The sequence below is a fragment of the Triticum dicoccoides genome, chromosome 7A (assembly GCF_002162155.2).
Source record: "Triticum dicoccoides isolate Atlit2015 ecotype Zavitan chromosome 7A, WEW_v2.0, whole genome shotgun sequence".
Lineage (NCBI taxonomy): Eukaryota > Viridiplantae > Streptophyta > Magnoliopsida > Poales > Poaceae > Triticum > Triticum dicoccoides.
In genome coordinates this window covers 43,292,073-43,304,356 of record NC_041392.1, presented here as the reverse complement: position 1 = coordinate 43,304,356, position 12,284 = coordinate 43,292,073, and positions in this window count along the sequence as shown.

Genomic DNA, 12,284 nt, shown 5'->3' with positions numbered 1-12,284 from the left:
ATCATGATGATGGAGATCATGGTGTCATGCCGGTGACAAGATGATCATGGAGCCCCAAGATGGAGATCAAAGGAGCTATATGATATTGGCCATATCATGTCACTATTATTTGATTGCATGTGATGTTTATCATATTTTTGCATCTTGATTACTTAGAACGACGGTAGTAAATAAGATGATCCCTCATAATAATTTCAAGAAAGTGTTCTCCCTAACTGTGCACCGTTGCGACAGTTTGTTGTTTCGAAGCACCACGTGATGATCGGGTGTGATAGATTCCAACGTTCACATACAACGGGTGTAAGACAGATTTACACATGCAAACACTTAGGTTGACTTGACGAGCCTAGCATGTACATACATGGCCTCGGAACACAGAAGACCGAAAGGTCGAACATGAGTCGTATAGAAGATACGATCAACATGAAGATGTTCACCGATGTTGACTAGTCCGTCTCACGTGATGATCGGACACGGCCTAGTTGACTCGGATCATGTAATCACTTAGATGACTAGAGGGATGTCTATCTGAGTGGGAGTTCATAAGATGAACTTAATTATCCTGAACATAGTCAAAAGGTCTTCGCAAATTATGTCGTGGCTCGCACTTCAGTTCTAGTGTTTAGATATGTTCCTGGAGAAAATTTAGTTGAAAGTTGATAGTAGCAATTATGCGGACTAGGTCCGTAAACTGAGGATTGTCCTCATTGCTTCATAGAAGGCTTGTGTCCTTAATGCACCGCTCAGTGTGCTGAACCTCGAACGTCGTCTGTGGATGTTGCGAACATCTGACATACACATTTTGATAACTACGTGATAGTTCAGTTAAACGGTTTAGAGTTGAGGCACCGAAGACGTTTTGAAACGTCGCGAGACATATGAGATGTTTCGATGGCTGAAATTGGGATTTCAGGCTCGTGCCCACGTCAAGAGGTATAAGACCTCCGACGGTTTTCTTAGCCTGCAAACTAAGGGAGAAAAGCTCAACTGTTGAGCTTGTGCTCAGATTGTCTGAGTACAACAATCATTTGAATTGAGTGGGAGTTGATCTTCCAGATGAGATAGTGATGTTTCTCCGAACTCATTACCACCAAGCTGCTAGAGCTTCGTGATGAACTATAATATATCAGGGACATATATGATGATCCTTAAGATATTCGCGATGTTTGACACCACAAAAGTAGAAATCAAGAAGGATCATCAATTGTTGATGGTTGAACCACTAGTTTCAAGAAGGGAAAGGGCAAGAAGGGATAGTTCATGAAACGGCAAATCAGCTGCTGCTTTAGTGAAGAAACCCAAGGTTGAACCCAAACCCGAGACTAAGTGCTTCTGTAATAAGGGGAACAGCCACTGGAGCAGAATTACCCTAGATACTTGGTAGATGAGAAGGCTGGCAAGGTCGATAGAAGTATATTGGATATACATTGTGTTAATGTGTACTTTACTAGTACTCCTAGTAGCACCATGGTATTGGATACCGGTTCGGTTGCTAAGTGTTAGTAAACTCGAAATAAAAGGCTGCCGAGTAAACGGAGACTAGCTAAAGGTGAGCTGGCGATATGTGTTGGAAGTTTTTCCCAAGCTTGATGTGATCAAGCATCGCACGCTCCCTCTACCATCGAGATTGGTGTTTGCATTGAGCATAGACATGATTGGATTATGTCTATCGCAATATGGTTATTCATTTAAGGAGAATAACGGTTACTCTGTTTATTTGAATAATACCTTCAATGGTCTTGCACCTAAAATGAATGGTTTATTGAATCTCGATCGTAGTGATACACATGTTCATGACAAAAGATATAAGATAGTAATGATAGTACCACCTACTTGTGGCACTGCCACGTAAGTCATATCGGTATAAAACGCATGAAGAAGCTCCATGTTGATGGATCTTTGGGCTCACTCGTTTTTGAAAAGTTTGAGACATGCGAACCATGTCTATTGGTGTATATGCATGAAGAAACTCCATGCAAATGGACCGTTTGGACTCACTTGATTTTGAATCACTTGAGACATGCAAATCATACCACATGGGCAAGATGACTGAAAGCCTCGTTTTCAGTAAAATGGAACTAGAAAGCAACTTGTTGGAAGTAATACATTTTGATGTGTGCGGTCCAATGAGTGCTGAGGCGTGTAGTGGATATCGTTATGTTCTTACTTCACAGATGATTTGAGTAGATGTTGAGTATATTTACTTGATGAATCACGAGTCTGAATTATTGAAAGGTTCAAGTAATTTCAGGGTGAAGGTGCGAGATCGTCGTGACAAGAGGATAAAATATCTATGATATGATCATAGAGATGAATATCTGAATTACGAGTTTGGCACAGAATTAAGACATTGTGGAAATTGTTTCACAACTAATACAGCCCGAAACACCATAGTATGATGGTGTGTCCGAACATCATAACTGCACCCTATTGGATATGATGCATACCATGATGTCTCTTATCGAATTACCACGATAGTTTATGGGTTAGGCATTAGAGACAACCACATTCACTTTAAATAGGGCACCACGTAATTCCGATGAGATGACACTGTATGAACTATGGTTTAGAGAAACCTAAGCTATCATTTGTTAAAAGGTTTGGGGCTGCGACGCTTATGTGAAAAGTTTCAGGCTGACAAGCTCGAACCCAAAGCGGATAAATGCATCTTCATAGGACACCCAAAACAGTTGGGTGTACCTCCTGTCTCAGATCCGAAAGCAATAAGGGATTGTTTCTAGAATCGGGTCCTTTCCCGAGGAAAAGTTTCTCTCGAAAGAATTGAGTGGGAGGATGGTGGAGACTTGATGAGGTTATTGAACCGTCTCTTCAACTAGTGTGTGGCAGGGCACAGGGAGTTGTTCCTGCGGCACCTACACCAATTGGAGTGGAAGCTTATGATAGTGATCATGAAACTTCAGATCAAGTCAGTACCAAACCTCGTGGGATGACAAGGATGCGTACTACTTCAGAATGGTACGTAATCCCGTCTTGGAAGTCATGTTGCTAACAATGAACCTACGAGCTATGGAGAAGCGATGGTGGGCCTGGATTCCAAAATGGCTCGAGGCCATATAATCCGAGAGAGGATCCATATATGAAAACAAAGTGTAGACTTTGGAAGAACTACTTGATGGTCGTAAGGCTGTTAGGTACATATGGATTTCAAAAGGAAGACGGACAATGATGGTAAGTATCACCATTAAGAAAGCTCGACTTGTCGTTAAGATGTTTTCCGACAAGTTCAAGGAGTTGACTACGATGAGACTTTCTCACTCGTAGCGATGCTAAGAGTCTGTTGGAATTATATTAGCGATTACTGCATTATTTATGAAATCTTGCAGATAGGATGTCAAAACATTGTTTCCTCGACGATTTTCTTGAGGAAAGGTTGTATGTGATACAACCGGAAGGTTTTGTCAATCCTGAAAGATGCTAACAAGTATTCAAAGCTCCAGCAATCCTTCTAAGGACTGGAGTAAGCATCTCGGAGTTGGAATGTATGCTTTGATGAGATGATCAAAGTTTTTGGGTGTATACAAAGTTTATGAGAAACTTGTATTTCCAAAGAAGTGAGTGGGAGCACTATAGAATTTCTGATGAGTATATGTTGTTGACATATTGTTGATCAGAAAATGACGTAGAATTTCTGGAAAGCATATAGGGTTATTTGGAAAGTGTTTTTCAATGGAAAGCCTGGATTAAGCTACTTGAACATTGAGCATCAAGATCTATAAGGATAGATCAAAACGCTTAATGGTACTTTCAATTGAGCACATACCTTGACATAATCTTGAAGGTGTTCAAGATGGATCAGTCAAAGAAGGAGTTCTTGCCTGAGTTGTAAGGTATGAAGTTAAGACTTAAAGCTCGACCACGGCAGAAGAAAGAGGAAGGACGAAGGTCGTCCCCTATGCTTTTGTCATAGGCTCCATACGGTATGCCATGCTGAGTACCACACCTGATGTGTGCCTTGCCACATATTTGGCAAGAGGGTACAAAGGTGATCTAGGAGTAGATCACCAGATAGCGGTCTAAATTATCCTTAGAGGAATAAGGATATGTTTCTCGGTTATGGAGGTGATAAAGAGTTCGACGTAAAGAGTTACGTCGATGCAAGCTTAACACCTATCTGGATAGCTCTGAGTAGAGATACCGGATATGTATAATGGAGCAACAATTTAGAATAGCTCCAAGTAGAACAGTTATTTGAAATGGCTCCAAATGTAGCGTAGTAGTTGCATCTACAAGATGACATAGAAATTTGCGAAGTACATACGGATCTGAATGCTGCAGACCCGTTGACTGAAACCTCTCTCACAAGCATAACATGATCAAACCCAGAACTCTTTGGGTGTTAGTCACATGGGGATGTGACCTTGAGTGTTAATCACATATCGATGTGAACTAGATTATTGACTCTAGTGCAAGTGGGAGACTGTTGGAAATATGCCCTAGAGGCAATAATAAATTGGTTATTATTATATTTCCTTGTTCATGATAATCGTTTATTATCCATGCTAGAATTGTATTGATAGGAAACTCAGATACATGTGTGGATACATAGACAACACCATGTCCCTAGTAAGCCTCTAGTTGACTAGCTCGTTGATCAATAGATGGTTACGGTTTCCTGACCATGGACATTGGATGTCGTTGATAACGGGATCACATCATTAGGAGAATGATGTGATGGACAAGACCCAATCCTAAGCCTAGCACAAGATCATGTAGTTCGTATACTAAAGCTTTTCTAATGTCAAGTATCATTTCCTTAGACCATGAGATTGTGCAACTCCCGGATACCGTAGGAGTGCTTTGGGTGTGACAAACGTCACAGCGTAACTGGGTGGCTATAAAGGTACACTACAGGTATCTCCGAAAGTGTCTGTTGGGTTGGCACGAATCGAGACTGGGATTTGTCACTCCGTGTAAACGGAGAGGTATCTCTGGGCCCACTCGATAGGACATCATCATAATGTGCACAATGTGATCAAGGAGTTGATCACGGGATGATGTGTTACGGAACGAGTAAAGAGACTTGCCGGTAACGAGATTGAACAAGGTATCGGGATACCGACGATCGAATCTCGGGCAAATATCGTACCGCTAGACAAAGGGAATTGTATACGGGATTGATTAAGTCCTTGACATCGTGGTTCATCTGATGAGATTATCGTGGAGCATGTGGGAGCCAACATGGGTATCCAGATCCCGCTGTTGGTTATTGACCGGAGAGGTGTCTCGGTCATGTCTACATGTTTCCCGAACCCGTAGGGTCTACACACTTAAGGTTCGATGACGCTAGGGTTATAGGGAAAGTATGTACGCGGTTACCGAATGTTGTTCGGAGTCCCGGATGAGATCCCGGACGTCACGAGGAGTTCCGAAATGGTCCGGAGGTAAAGATTGATATATAGGGAATATGGTTTTGGCCACCGGAAGTGTTCCGGGCATCACCGGTAGTGTACCGGGACCACCGGAGGGGTCCGGGGGTCCACCAGGTGGGGCTACCAGCCCCGGAGGCCTACATGGGCCAATAGTGGGAAGGGACCAGCCCCTATGTGGGCTGGGGCGCCTCCCACCAAGGCCCAAGGCGTCCTCAAGATGAGAGGGGGCAAACCCTAGGCGCAGATGGGCCCTAAGGCCCACCCTGGGTGCGCCCCCCTCTCTCTCCCCCTTGGCCGCCTCCCAGATGGGATCTGGGGGCTGCCGCCATCCCTAGGGAGGGAACCCTAGGTGGGGGTGCAGCCCCTCCCCTTCCCCTATATATATTTGAGGTTCGGGGCTGCCCAACACATGTGATTTGCTTTCCCTGTTGGCGCAGCCCTACCCCTCTCTCTCCTCGTCTCTCGTAGTGCTTGGCAAAGCCCTGTTGGAGTCCCGCGCTCCTCCACCACCACCACGCCGTCGTGCTGCTGCTGGATGGAGTCTTCCCCAACCTCTTCTTCTCCCCTTGCTGGATCAAGGCGTAGGAGACGTCACCGGGCTGTACGTGTGTTGAACACGGAGGTGCCGTCCGTTCGGCGCTAGAGTCATCGGTGATTTGGATCACGACGAGTACGACTCCATCAACCCCGTTCACTTGAACGCTTCCGCTTAGCGATCTACAAGGGTATGTAGATGCACTCTTCTTCCCCTTGTTGCTAGATTACTCCATAGATTGATCTTGATGATGCGTAGAAAATTTTGAATTTCTGCTACGTTCCCCATCAGCACCAAGCTCCTCCAATCCGTCTCTATCCTGGCCGTCATGCCCACGGCCCACCGGCACCGAGTCCGTCATGCCTGCAGTTGTCCCTGTCGTCTTGAACTGGTCCAGATCGCCGGCGTCATTAGCCTTGGGTTGACTCGTGTAGCAGCCTCGGATCCTCCGGAAGGAGGCTTCGGGCGAGCAGCATCCACGGAGGGAGCCCCATATGCGCCCCCACCAGCCTCCGGGTTCTCCTTGGTTACCATCGGAATCTTGCCCGAGTTTTGCAAGGCCGCCGACATGCTAGCAGGCGGCAGGTCCGAGGCAGACGCATGGGTATACTCTGGTGGTTTGCGTTGTGCCCTTGGCAGCTTCGTCAAAACCCTAGATGAATGTTTGTGAGCGGACGTAGGATACCCCTTACGTAGATGCCTGGGACACCGGGAGTCCCGTTCAAAGACGACAGGATCGCAGGGCCCGTCTGACCCGGACGATCGATTGGCGGACGAGGCCGCTGCGGTTCCGACTGCCCGCATGGGAACGGGAGCGGAGGACATGCCACACGCGGCCGGCGCGGCGGCCGGCGGCGGGGCTTTCGCCATCTGATCGCCTAATACGCGGCACTACGTATGATGGTTCCATCCATGTGCTACATGCCCGTGCACTGCTGTTGACATATATAATCGGCTAGAGCTAGCTGTTCCAGCACGTACGTGCGGACGCACGGAAGTACATGTACAATATAATTGGCCACACGTACACGTTGGCATGCTAGTGCTATATATAGTACGTACGTATACGAACGCATGCACGCACGCACGTCGTACGTACGCGTATCATGCAGCGGCTGCCTGAACTGGTGCTTGTAGCTACTATAGATGATTGGTGCTGGCTGGCGAGTACTCCCTCCGTTTTAAATTACTCGTCGTAGAAATGAATGTATCTAGATACATTCATACACGCGATAAATAATTCGGAATGTAAATATGCATGGGGCGTAAGTGGAGATGACCGGGTGTAACGTACTCCCTCCGTCCGGAAATACTTATTATCAAAGTAGAGAAAAGGGGATGTATCTAGATGTATTTTAGTTCTGAGAAAAGTATATTTTTCGTCCCTTAACTTTTGACGAAGTCTAGATTTAGTCCCTCAACTACAAAACCGGACAACTTGCATCCTCAACTATTGAAACCGGACAAGTTTAGTCCCTAGTCTCGCTGACCCGGTATCGTTGCTGACTCAGGGTGGTTTTGACCGGTCTATCTCTCTCCTTCCTTCTTCCTTCTCACATTGGCTTACTGAAACATTTCATCAAACACCTTGCACGCATTGCCTGTGCCAACCACGACCAAACAGCGGTGGCTAGCTACTCCCGCTGGTGCTCACGTTGCTCGTGCAGGTGCACTACGCAGTGGACGGCTGCTGGCCGACGCCCTGTGCGCCGGCGTGCTGCTTCGCTTAGGCCAAAAGAAAGCCATGGTTGGGGCCAGTGCAGCTCAGTATCAACATCTCCGTCATGCTCTGCTCCATGTTGGTCGCAAACTCGCAACTCGCCAGGGAGCAGTGCAGCTCGGCATCGTCTCAGCTGCTGCGGTCCTCGCCGACGGAGCCCTCGCCGCAGAAACTGGGCGATATGGTTGTTTGGCTCGGCACGCGGCGTCCGAGGAAAATGCCCGTTGTCCACCAGTCATTGTCGCCTGATTTGATCGGGACTCCTTCATCAACCACGTCTCCATCCAGCTCGTTGCACCACACAGCTTCATGCATGGCATTGTGGCACCATGCTATGTGCACAGGTATACACCAATGCACAAATGTGGATGGCTGCTTGCACGTCCTGCGTTGGCCTGCTGGCTCACCAATCCGCGTACACCAACACCGTCCACGAGTCAGAGACGCGTACGCGACGCACCAGCCAAGCAGCATATCTACAGCGGATTCTCCTGGCTTCCTGCATGGTGGCACGCCATGTGCAGCAGGAGTACGCTCTGGCCGATGCGCGTTCGTGACGCCGTGTGCAACAGAATGATCGCTGTCGTCTACACGCCCTGACTTCACGAGCGAGCGAATTGATCGTCCGAGATCACGGGAGTTCACACGCACGCCGGCGCGCCAGCTTGTCCGCCACCAGCCGCACCACGCCCACCACCGTCGCCTTGGAGAGGCTGTACTGGAGCTCCGCGATCCCGCCCAGCATGCCCGTGGTGCTGCCTCGTCGCGCTGCTACTATGCGCCAGATGGAGATGGCGGACACGCTCTTGAGCTTCTCCTCGTCGCCGCCCCTGCACTGGGTTTCACGTGCTCCCAGGCAGTGGAGAAGAGGAAGTCGAGGACGAGCACGAGGTAGCGCCACCGCGCGCGTAGCTTGCCTGCATCCTCCGTAGCCTCGTGGGACACAGTGCATGTGTTCGATGAAATACCTCAATAAGCCAATATGAGAAGGAAGAAGATAGGAGAGAGAAATACTGCCACAAGGACGAAGACCGGTCAAAACTATGCTGATACCGGGTTTACGCACACAATGGACTGAACTTGTCCGGTTTCAAGAGTTTGGGATGCAAGTTGTCCAATTTTAGAGTTGAGGGACTAAATCTAGACTTCGCGAGGAATTGAGTGACGAAAAATATACTTTTCTTTTTAGTTCTAGATACATCTCTTTTTATCCATTTTGATGATAAATATTTTTGGACGGAGGGAGTACGTACGTATGCGGTGGGGCTGGGCGCCCGCTCATGTTCACGTTCACGCTACGTACGTACGTGCGCGCAGGTGGTGGGCGCCGCATGCGCATCTGTGCATGGCATTGCCAAGTGCCACCGTGATCCCTTGCATGAACGAAGGAACAGCGGCAGGGGAAGGGAGCGCTCGTGACCGTGCATGTGGACGTGTGGCGCCCGCGCCTGCGCTGGGCTCGTGCTCCGGGGACCCGGCCCGGCCGGCAGCCAGCCCCCATGCGGCGCGGCGGAGCGGCAATCACGTCGTGGGGTTGCCGCCCGGGTGGTTGGCTCCGGTAACTATCTCACGGGTGTAGTGAGATTCATGCGACCGGCCGATCGCCGGAGGGTGGCCAGCGGCAGGGGCTAACGTACACCAGTAGCAGGTAAGCTCCCACACTCCGATCGCGGCGTACGTGCTCGATCATCTCCTCCCTCCGTGCGGACCGGCAGCCGGCCGGCCGCAGCTGGTTCGTACGTGACGTACATGCTCAAGTGCTCCAGCTCTGCTAAGCCTCGCTGTAGTGCGCGCCGCGATGGAGTTGGGCTTGGCCCGCCGTCCGTACTGGACGGATCATGGGTGGATTCCTGGCCGCGCAAGCTCGCCCGGCAGCAGGGCCAGGGGTCCCGGCGGGCCGGCATGATCGACGATCGATCATGGCATGCCGGCCGGTCGGTCTGCGCGTGTAACATGGTAAAAAGTTGTAAAGCGAGGGACAGGCATGGTGATGGGCGCGTTTCACATGGGGATGGGGACGGCCGCATGATGGCGGTTATACGGCCGGGGCCGGCGTCCATGTGACCTCGCCAGAGCGCGATCATGCCACCGCGCGGCGGGCGAGCGGTTCAAGCCAGACTGCCAGATTACTCATCATCATACAAATAAGGATGAGATTACTGATAAAGTAGTATCCTTTTGCATCTTTGGTTTTGGGTTTTGTGACAGAATTGACGAAGCCAGCTTGTGTTCTCCTCACAAAGCTGTTCGGCGGGTGCACATTTGTACAGACAACCTCAGAGGAAACAAGTGTCGGTAACACAGGAACCTGGCTAGAAAGTGTACTTTCAGTTATTTGTTTTAGCATTCTTGCTAAATCTCAATCGACCGAGACTTGGTCATGTCTCAGTCGATGTTAGATTCGTGAGATCTTACATTTAGTTCCGTATAAAATAGTTTTTTTCTTACATGTTATGTTATGTCACTCGATCGGAATTTAGTTAAGTCTAGATGTAGCCACAACCCCTGCAGGACTGTCAAACAATAGAATTGGGGGAACCGGCTCAACCCTCTAGGGGTGACCTATCTCATATATATAATGAAGGGGTACAAATTACATCATACGTACATATACGTATACAACTACAGAAGCTATACAGTCTAACACCCTCCCTCAATCTTAGCCACTTCCTAAAGAATCTAGAAGGGTAAGATTGCGCCGACAAGTCTCGAACTGTGGAAGAGGTAATGGCTTGGTGAAGATGTCTGCAAGTTGATCCTTGAAAGAGATGAACTTGATCTGTAGTTGCTTCTGAGATACCCGTTCCCGTACAAAATGATAGTCCACTTCGATGTGTTTCGTTCGGGCATGGAATACTGGATTAGCAGATAGGTATGTAGCACCGATGTTATCACACCAAAGAATAGGAGACTGTGATTGAGATATACCCAATTCCTGAAGCAAAGACTGTACCCAGATAATTTCTACAGTTGCATTAGCCACAGCCTTATACTCAGCTTCAGTACTACTACGTGAAACAGTAGCCTGTTTCCGAGCACTCCAGGCGATCAAGGTAGAACCAAAGAACACAGCATAGCCCCCCGTGGATCGCCTGTCATCCGGACTGCCAGCCCAATCCGCATCAGAATACGCCGAAATGACTCCAGAGGGGTTAGGTCGAATGTGCAAACCATAAGGCAACAAGAAGCGAATGTAGCGCAAGATGCGCTTCACCGCAGACCAATGAGTGTCACGAGGTGCCTGAAGATACTGACATACTCTGTTAACAGCAAAGGATATATCTGGACGTGTGATCATCAAGTACTGCACCCACCAACAATACTCCTGTACTGTGTCGCATCAGCAGAAGGCAGGAGGTCACCATCAACAACAGTAATCCTATCAGTGGCAGACATTGGTGTAGTAGTCGGTTTGCACTTAAACATCCCAGCCCGCTGCAACAAATTCAAAGAGTACTTCTTTTGCGTCATAACAAGACCATTGGGAACAGAAGCAACTTCCACACCAAGGAAGTAGTGAAGCTGCCCAAGATCTTTGACCGCAAAGTCAGCACCAAGAGACCGAACAAGAGCAGCAGCGGCCGACTGAGAGGAACTGACGAGGATAATATCATCCACATAGACCAGTAGATACATGGTAACTTCGGGCCTTTGGAGAAGAAATAACGAAGAGTCGGCAGCTGATGATGCAAAACCATGAGCACGAAGGGCTGTCGCAAGACGAGCATGCCAAGCACGAGGAGCTTGCTTCAGACCATAGAGTGCTTTAGTGAGCTGACACAGATAATCAGGACGATCAGGATCAAAGAACCCAGGGGGCTGCCGCATATATACCTCTTCTTCCAGAACACCATGGAGAAAGGCATTCTGCACATCAAGCTGGCGAAGAGACCAACCCCGAGTAACTGCAAGACAGAGAAGAAGCCTGATAGTAGTAGGTTTAACCACTGGACTGAAGGTGTCTTCATAATCGAGACCATAACGCTGCCGAAAACCTCTAGCAACCAGCCGCGCCTTGTAGCGCTCGATAGAACCATCAGAATGCTTCTTCACTTTGAAAACCCATTTAGAATCAATGACATTAACACGGGGTGGTGGCGGAACAAGGGTCCATGTCTGGTTACGAAGAAGAGCATGATACTCCTGCTCCATGGCCTCTCTCCAATGAGGTATACTCATAGCAGCTTGATACGTACGAGGCTCAGAGGTAGGATCCGCACGAGCAGCAGCCAGACATGCAGCCAACCAAGCAACAGTACCATCAGTGCGCTGTTTGGGCTGAAAAACACCACTGCGACTCCGTGTGTGTGGTCGTTGAGGAACCATAGGAGCCACAGAGGCCGGAGAGGACTCAGGCGATGAAGACAGCGAGGGCGATGATGACTCGGCCAGCGACGGGGAGGCCTCAGAGAGCACCGGCGAGAGCACACTGGAGGCACGTGAGCTCGGCCCAGGCGAGGACGGCCCAGACGAAACCGGCGAGACGGGCCGAGAAGGCGACGGGGCCGGCGAGACCAAGCGAAGCGGCGAGGCCGGCTCAGGGGCCAGGGGCACCGAGGCCGGTGGAGCCGAGCGAAGCGGCGAGGCCGGCTCAGGGTCGAGGGGCGCCAAGCCGGTCGACCCAGCCAGCGACGCAGGC